Below are 8,555 nucleotides of genomic sequence, written 5' to 3' on the forward strand. Positions count from 1 at the left end.
ATCAAGTGCCTACAACATGCCACACACACTGTGCTAGACACAGGTATCCAAAAGTGATCACGATACCCTCCCTGTTGGAGGAGTTCACAGTCTGGGAGACACAGCCCAGTTCTGTGTGCTGGTGCCCAGCAGAGTGTTAAGTGTCCATGCCTTGGAATCTCGGAATGGAGCCCTGACTCTGCTTGAGAGGGCAGGAAGAGAGGAGGTTATCCTTAGCTAATGGATAACGAAGCCCCTGGATAGCCTGAAGCTGCATTTTTTCTATGTTGGTTACTTTTAATTATAACACTAGAATTGCTCCATTAGTTGTCATAATTTTTAACGAGTGTGCCTTTAACATTTTAATTGTTCATAAAAATTATTGCTTTATTATAGGGTCAACATTTTACAGAGCTATATACATAAACATTGTATACAATGATTTTAGTTTATTATTATCAAAATGTAAAATTTTCTTTCAAGGGTCACTATTGGCTGTCCACTTATGAACAAAGGGGAAAAGACTTTTAGATTAAAATTACCATTTTTATTTGCTTTAAGGTTCTTTTTTTTTTTTAATGTTCTCATTGCATTTAACAAAGGCTTAACTACTGTATTACGGATGTTTGGTTTTTTGTATAAAAAGGAGATGACGGGGCCCAATTCAAGATCTCCTGAATCATAATGGTGGTAGGGAGGGGCAGCAAGGACTTCTATTTTTAATAAGCTCCCAAGTGATTTCTGTATACACTTAAGTCTGGGAACGACTTCTAAGGATAATATTGATTAAAAATGCATTTAAAAGTTATTATTAACATTATTTTTAAAACTGTTTTCTCTTTCCTGTCATCTCTCAGCCCCAGAAGTATACAGAGCTTTTTAAAGTTTCCCACAGACAGTGCTGAAGGAATTCTTCTGATTTCTCAAAACATGCCCGGCTCCCTCTTCTCTTCCTTTCTTTCTATTTGGGTGGGGGGGTGTATGTACAAGAAATAATTTGGAATATATGTTTGTATGTTTTGCTGTAATTTTTCATATATATTAACACATTTTTCATATATATTTACACATGTATATTTATATGCAGTTGATATTTGTCATATTTGTTCCTTCTCCCCCAATATTAACATATTAATCCTCTTTTGATCCCCCCTGTTTCACTGCCTTTGCCCTCCAGTAAAGAGCATTAACATGAATTTTAGTGTGTATCGTTTTGAACTATGTTTTGGTACTGTAAAATTTATTTTTTGATGTTCACATATAGATATCTGGTATTTGTGTGTGTGTTGTAATTTCCATAAATGGTCTCAGAGGGTACTCTCATTTTTCAGCTTGCGTTTTTCACTCGTTTATCTTTTTGAGATAAATGCTAGTTCTTCCGTTAAATGCTATGTAAATGTGCCACACATTATGTATCCCTTTCCCCACTGATAGATACTTGAGTTGTTTCTCATTTTTCCTACTGTAGACAATGCTGTAGTGAACATCCTTTTGCACATATATGAGTGTTGGCAAGATGCACACCCAGGGATGGAATTGCAAGGATATTCACAATTTGTTTTTCTAGTATTGCCAAAGTCATCTTCAAAATGACTGAATCAGTTTATATGCCTGACATGCTTTCCATTTTGGTGCAATAGGTACATAAAGAATACTTCAGGTGGCACTTACTGTGTCCCAGGCAGTGCTGGAAGTTCTTTAAGTGTATTACATACCATTTAACCTGAACTGTAAAAGATTTAATCAGGTTGCCTAGGCTACGGGGTTGGAGTGGAGGTTGGTGGAATTGTGTTCCAGGCCAAGAATTGGAACACCTTGGCTGGAGACCTAGAATATCAGGGAAGAAAAAAAAGAACTAAGGAACCAAAGGGGTGAATCTCTTCACAGGAGTACCAGTGGGCTGATGTTGAATCACCTAGAGAGATCTGACATGGAAACACTTGTCCTTCTCATTGTCCTCCTTGGGGCTTTGGCAAGTCCTGTTTATTCTAAAATGTAAAGGTTCTTAAAAATCTGGTACAAGCCTCTGTAAAATAGCCCTAGCACCCCAGAGGCCAAGCAGCAGCAGATGCAACTCATAAAGCTCTCACTGCAGATGACTAGAGCTCCTGGCTTAAGCAGGTTGCCATGGCTATGGGATGCCACCTTTTCTGGCTTGCAAAGATAAGGCCCTGCTGGCACCTTTGCGGAAGTTTCTTTTGAGGATGAGTCTGAAACTTTTGACTGACATGAGGAATTTCTAAAAGTGGACGGTGCAATCAAAGTCTGTCTTTCCAACTCTGAGTTTGCATAGTCATCTGTACCACCTAGAGAGATTGAAGACCAGAAACATGCGCTGCTCTGCTGCCTCTCAGTAATGGGGGAGGGGGTTCCAGTTGTTGGTGCCTGGGCTCTGGTCTTCTGGGGTGTAGGCTGAGCTTATCTCCCCTCCCCCAACCCTGGTTTCCAAGAATATCCTTAAGCCCCTGATTGCCTCTCACCTTTGCTGCCAGTTAGTCTCTGCATGCCTTCTCATGGTTTACTACCATTGAAATGAACCAACAGAGTACTATGTTTTCCTAATTCTGTGAATGGATAAGAGGGATGGAAGGAAGGAAGCAAGCAAGCAAGCAAACAAGGAAGCTAGCGAGTTAGCTAATGAAAGAGAAAGAAAAATCTTAAAGATTAGGTTTCTGCATTACCCAGCCAATAATGTTATAGTAAATGAAAAAAATGAAGTTTAGCTGCAGGTAAAGTAAGTCAGGACATCAAGATGATGTGTTAGCAGGTATGGGCCTTGGGCGAGGCAAGAGAGACACCAGGGTGCAAAATGTAAGGAAACTACAGTCCTGAAGGCCTCTTTAAATTTTGCACCCTATGTATCTCTCTTGCCTCACCCACATCCTGGCCCTAGCTGGATTTTAGTTACTATTTGAGGGGTTTTTTTGGTCAGCATCCAGAACTGAGTTCTTCCTCTCATTCCCTCATTGGTGGACAATGATAGAAAGTGCTAGAGAATAGATTGGTTCAGTCTGCCTTTAGTTTGCCGTACTATTTGAGGGGTTTTTTTGGTCAGCATCCAGAACTGAGTTCTTCCTCTCATTCCCTCATCTGTGGACAATGATAGAAAGTGCTAGAGAATAGATTGGTTCAGTCTGCCTTTAGTTTGCCGTCTCAGACTACATCTGGAATTTTATAGCAGTCAATGGGAAAAGGGGCTGCAGATATAAAATTTTATTTTAGAGAGAGCTTTTCAGGAATGTGTTTGTTGCTACTAAGAATGGATAATTGAACCCCTCCATTTACATCAATAACTGAAAGTTGGCTTTGTAGGGGCAAAATTTAAACAGGTGGGTTTGATTTGCTTAGGAACTGGAAAAGCAACTTTAGAGACTTTCTTAGCATCTGAACTCTTTAGATTCTTAAGGACCTTGTTGGTGGCTGACTGGTGAAACAGGAGGTTGTGGTGGAGCCACTAAACTTAAATGACATTTTTATTTCAAGGAACCAATCTTCATGATCTCTTAACCATGCTCTACAAATACACAGTAATTTCCAGCTGAATCAGGCAAGAATAATATTAGCCATTGAAAAGGTGCTGGGTTTATCAATTTATCTTATCACACGTTTGACTTTTTCTTTGGTTTTGCATAACCAGGCTGCAGAAGACCTTTCCCTCTGTCATTTAACTTGCACTCTGTTGGTAGTATAGGTCGAACATCCCAAATCTGAGAACCTGAAATGCCCCCAAATCTGAAACTTTTTGAGTGCTGACATGACGCTCAAAGGAAATGCTCATTGGAACATTTTGAATTTTGGGTTTTCGAATTTGGGATGCTCAACCTGTAATATAATGCAAATATTCCAAAATCTGGAAAAAAAAATTGAAATACGAAACAATCAATTCTGGTCCCAAGCACTTTGTTTTTGTTTTTCTTGTTTTGTTTTTTCGAATTTGGGATGCTCAACCTGTAATATAATGCAAATATTCCAAAATCTGGAAAAAAAATTGAAATACGAAACAATTCTGGTCCCAAGCACTTTGTTTTTGTTTTTCTTGTTTTGTTTTTGTTTTTAAAAGATGACCAGTAAGGGGATCTTAACTCTTGACTTGGTGGTGTCAGCACCACGCTCTCCCAAGTGAGCCACAGGCCGGCCCTCCAGGCCCTTTGGATAAGGGATACTTGACCTGTACTAAGAAGCTTAGCCACAAATTGACATCTGAGTGCAAAGTCAATTTGGGAAGAGTAGAGGGATGGGAGGACACAAAGAATCCATACATGTAGTTGGACAACAAAACAAGTTAGGTGGAGTAAACCTATGAAAAAAACTTTTTCTCTATCTTGATCTACTGTGAAGCAAGCACTTTCTCCTTTGGAGACTGCTAGAGTAGAAACCTCCCCATCTTTCCCCTTTTCTGTATTTATACTCCCTTGTGTGTCTGTAAACACCTTTGCTTGCCAGCCTTCACTTTATCCTTTGCTACCAAGCTAAGACTGTTTGGTCTTTGCACTTAGCATGGGAGAAAGGCAGACAGGGAGATCACCCAGGAAGCTCAGTTTGTCATTTCAGTGTTGACCGTGCTCTGCAGCTAATTTGATTATCACATTTAACTGAAAACACCTGCAGGGTCTGCCAGACAGCATACAGCTGCCCTGTTATTACTGGCCCCATACAAACCCTTCTCACTGTCAGACTGGATTAAATGAATGTGTTTTTAAACATATGTGACTTGTTCAGGCCTCAGAGCAAGCACTTGCATTGTCTCATTGGCTCTCTGGGATAGAGCTACATGCATATAGAACCTGTTTTGCTTTGAGACTCATTTCCCTAGAGCCTTAGCATGATAATGCTTGTGCAGATTGATCTAGTAGTGTGGTGTGCCTAGGGAAAGTGAGCTTGTTTGATGCAAGCTTTGCAGGGCTTGGGGTAGAGATAGGAGAGAATATCCCTTCGTGCTCCAAGCCTAGGCTCATATTGCCTCACATGGTCTTTTTTAGAAGACCAAGCCAGCTGTCACATGGCTTCCGGGCATCTGGATGGAGAGGATCTAATGTGGAGCCTCGGGAGTGTGACCTACATATAGATAATAGACGTCTTTGAACTACTCAAACACAGGTTCAGATGGCCATTCTAGTAAGCAAGTCCCCATCATTCTGTTGCTTGTAAGATAGGAGTGGGTCTGGTCTTTGTAGTACTGCTAAGATCCTTTCATTTACTTGTTCTTCAAATATTGGGATGCCTGTTATATGCCAAGTGCCATTCCGTGCATGGGGATCTAGCAGAGACCAAGACAGATAAAGTCCCTGCTGTATCCTGGAGCTTAAATTTTGAGGAAATGCCCATATTTGTAAATATTCACTGAGCACATATGCTGTATTTATGACCTGTGAATACAGTGGTGAACTTAAAAAAATTGGCAGAAAAATATAAACTAAATCTGTTGATTGCAGGTGATGTTAAGTGCTCCCGGGTAAGGGTAAGTGGTTTGAGTGTTGGGGATGGGCAAGGGGCTCTGTTAGATCAAGTGGTCAGGGAAGCCTCTTCAAGGAGGTAACATTCAAGCAACTACCTGAATGAAGTGAGAGAACAAAGCCACATGAAGAGTTAGAGGAAGATTCTTCCAGGAAGAGGGAATAGTAAGTGCAGATGCCCTGAGAAAGGAACCTGCTTGGTGAGGAAACATGTTTGACTTATTAAGGGAACAATAAGGTCACTGTGATACAAGCTGAGTTTGGAGGATGAAGCAGGGGCCAGATCAGGGAGGGTTTGAGGGGGCCACAGGAAAAAGTTTGAATTCCATTCTAAATGTGATGGGATGAAATGGGGTTTTGTTGTTGTTTCTTTCCCCAAGATCACTCTGTTGCTCCCTGGAGAACAAGCTGTATGGGGGCAAGAGTAGAGTTGGGGAGACCAATTGGGTGGCTGTCGCAGAAGTACAAAATGAAAGACTTTGGGGGCTTGGGCTAGGATGGTAGTGGTGGAAGTGCTGAGAAGTGGTCAAATTGGGGATATATTTTTGAAGATAACAGGATTAACTGATGGGCTAAAAGAGGCATGTGAGAGGAATCAAAGTTGACACCTGGGTTTTAGCCTTCTGTGAAAGAAAGGGAGATCTTGTTTTGTTTTACTGGTGTGGTGAGGTGGGCGGGGGTCGGAGTGAAGATATCAAGGGTTCTGTTGAGAACTCTCAGCACAGAGATGATTTTTATTTCATGTGTATCAACTGTGGGACTGATGAGATGACTGAGGGCAGGTCTGTGGGTAGAGAAGCACCAGGACAGAGTCCTAGGACACTACGGCATTTAGAAGTGGGAAGAGGAGGATTGAGCAGTGAAGACTGGAAGGAACAGCCAGGTCAGAGCAGAAGCTCCTGGGCATGTCCTCACTGGGACTCAAACCTTAAAGAATAAACCAAAATCAAACTCTGGAAGACTAAGCCTGCTGTTTTGGGAGTAAATTACTTGCTTTATTTAAGGTAATGACCCATTTTTTCCGTTGATGTATTTGGAAATGGCACTGTGTTTGAGTGGAAGCCTTGGAGTTGGACAGACCTGAGTTCAAATTCCAGTTAAAGCAGTAACCATCTGAGGGACCTCCTGTGAATTAACTGCCATCTGAGTCTCGAGTCCTCCTTTATAAATTGAGGAGAATAATTGGACCTACCTCAGAGCTGTGTTGTGAAGATTGAGTGAAAGCATGTGAAGTACATGTCCAGTTTCTGGAAACGGAGCAAGGGCTCAAAAATGGCAATTTTTACTTCATTACCTTTGTCCCTGAGTCTTTTGCTGGGTATATCTGATACTTTATGGAATACTATAGTTTCTCCTTTGCTTTTTTGAGTCTTTTACTGTTTATAACTTTTTTTTTTTGTCTTTTGTCTTTTTCCGTGTCCGGCAACGGACCGCAACCCTCGGTGTCGCCCCCGCGCCTCGCTCAGCCAGTGAGCGGGAACCGGTCTGTATGTGGGATCCGAACCCTCGGGCGGGAGCGCTGCCACGCTTCCCAAGCGGCGCACTTATCCAGTGCGCCACCGGGCCAGCCCACTGTTTATAACTTCTGTTTGGTATCTGTTGCTGGCTCTCAGCTTGGTGATAATGCCCAGATTGCTTCAGCCTTAACACTAGCCCCATCCCCAAGATAATAATTATGTCCCCTGGGAAGTAGCAGGAGAAATTCTTTCAGGGTGTTTGAACTGAGTATTCTCTCTAGACTGTCACAAGAATATGGAGTTGTGTTAAATATTCCCATCCAGAGATAAAAGTTCCCATTACTGTTTGTCTGCTCAGAAGCCATGAAGAATAACAATTTATGCCCAAGAATTTATGAGGAACATAAAGAATTTAATAAAATCACTTCATTTTTTGAAGATGATGTGTCAGATATCCACTATCTACTGTCATTGCAAAAATCCCAAAAACAGATAGTGGGATTTTTAGTTGATAGAGGAGATCATTGAGATTCAAAGAGTTACATAACTTTGCCCAGAGTCACACTGCTACCAAGTTTCAAACTCAGTATTTGTACCCATATTCCTAGCTGAGTTCTGAGCTTATTTTTTTCTCACTGTACTTTAGCCACACCTATGCATAATTATAGATCTGAAACCAAGAAGATGGGAGTTAGTATATAACTCACTTTAAGCAGACCTCTCCTCCTAATGTACCTTATTTCCATTTGAATTTTATAAGACAAGGTTATTTCTTTTCAAATTATGAAAGCCAAAGTGGTGGTTTTCCCATAGTGGCTGTTTAAATGATTTTTCTTTTTCTACAGATCTTTACAAGTTTTTAAGTTTAAAAAATATAGGGAAAAGGTTGATGATGCTTACTTTTATTTTGGTATTCATAGCTAAATATTTTATTGTGTTCTTTAAGATATAAGGTCATCACTGTTGAGTGTATAGTTTGCTGGACCATACCAATAAGTTAGTTACTAAGAGTCTCAGCAGAGCATATTCAGCAATTGAAGGCAGTCAGTAATATGCCTTGGGGATGCTAGAGCTACAGTTTTTCTTTTTTTTTTTTTTTCTTTTTCCCCTTAGTCACAGGCTGCATTGTTTCCTAGATGTGATCTTGTTTACGTTATTAGTGATCTAAGCCATAGGCAATAGCCACCTTCCTTAGGAAGTTGGCTTACCAATTAGAAATTCTAAAATTCTGGCTTCATTTCTGCTTTAAACGTACACTCCCATAACTGGTCCAGTGATCAGCTTTACTCTGGCCAAATTTACCTCTTTGTTTCCCTCCCTCCCCTTCTCTCCACTCTCATATTCCTTGTGAGGTTGGAGATAAGTATTAATTGTCGGAATATTCCCAGCATCTAGTCTGTTGGCCACATTGTAGGGGCTCAGTAAATATTTTTTGAGTTGAAAAGAATCTCCCCTGTACATTTTCTTATTACTTAACTCAGATTCAATATACTATTTTTATCCTATCTTATATCTTGGGATTTATCTCTGATAAGAATGCCTTGAGCTACTTTATTTGCAAAGGACAAGTTTCAGGTCATTACATGTGACAAAATTAAAGTATGATTTTAGAGCAGATAGTGTTCTTCAAGGTAAGATGAGATACATTAGCTGTTTCCATCTCTAC

The sequence above is a fragment of the Galeopterus variegatus genome, unplaced genomic scaffold (assembly GCF_000696425.1).
Source record: "Galeopterus variegatus unplaced genomic scaffold, G_variegatus-3.0.2 Scaffold858, whole genome shotgun sequence".
NCBI lineage: Eukaryota > Metazoa > Chordata > Mammalia > Dermoptera > Cynocephalidae > Galeopterus > Galeopterus variegatus.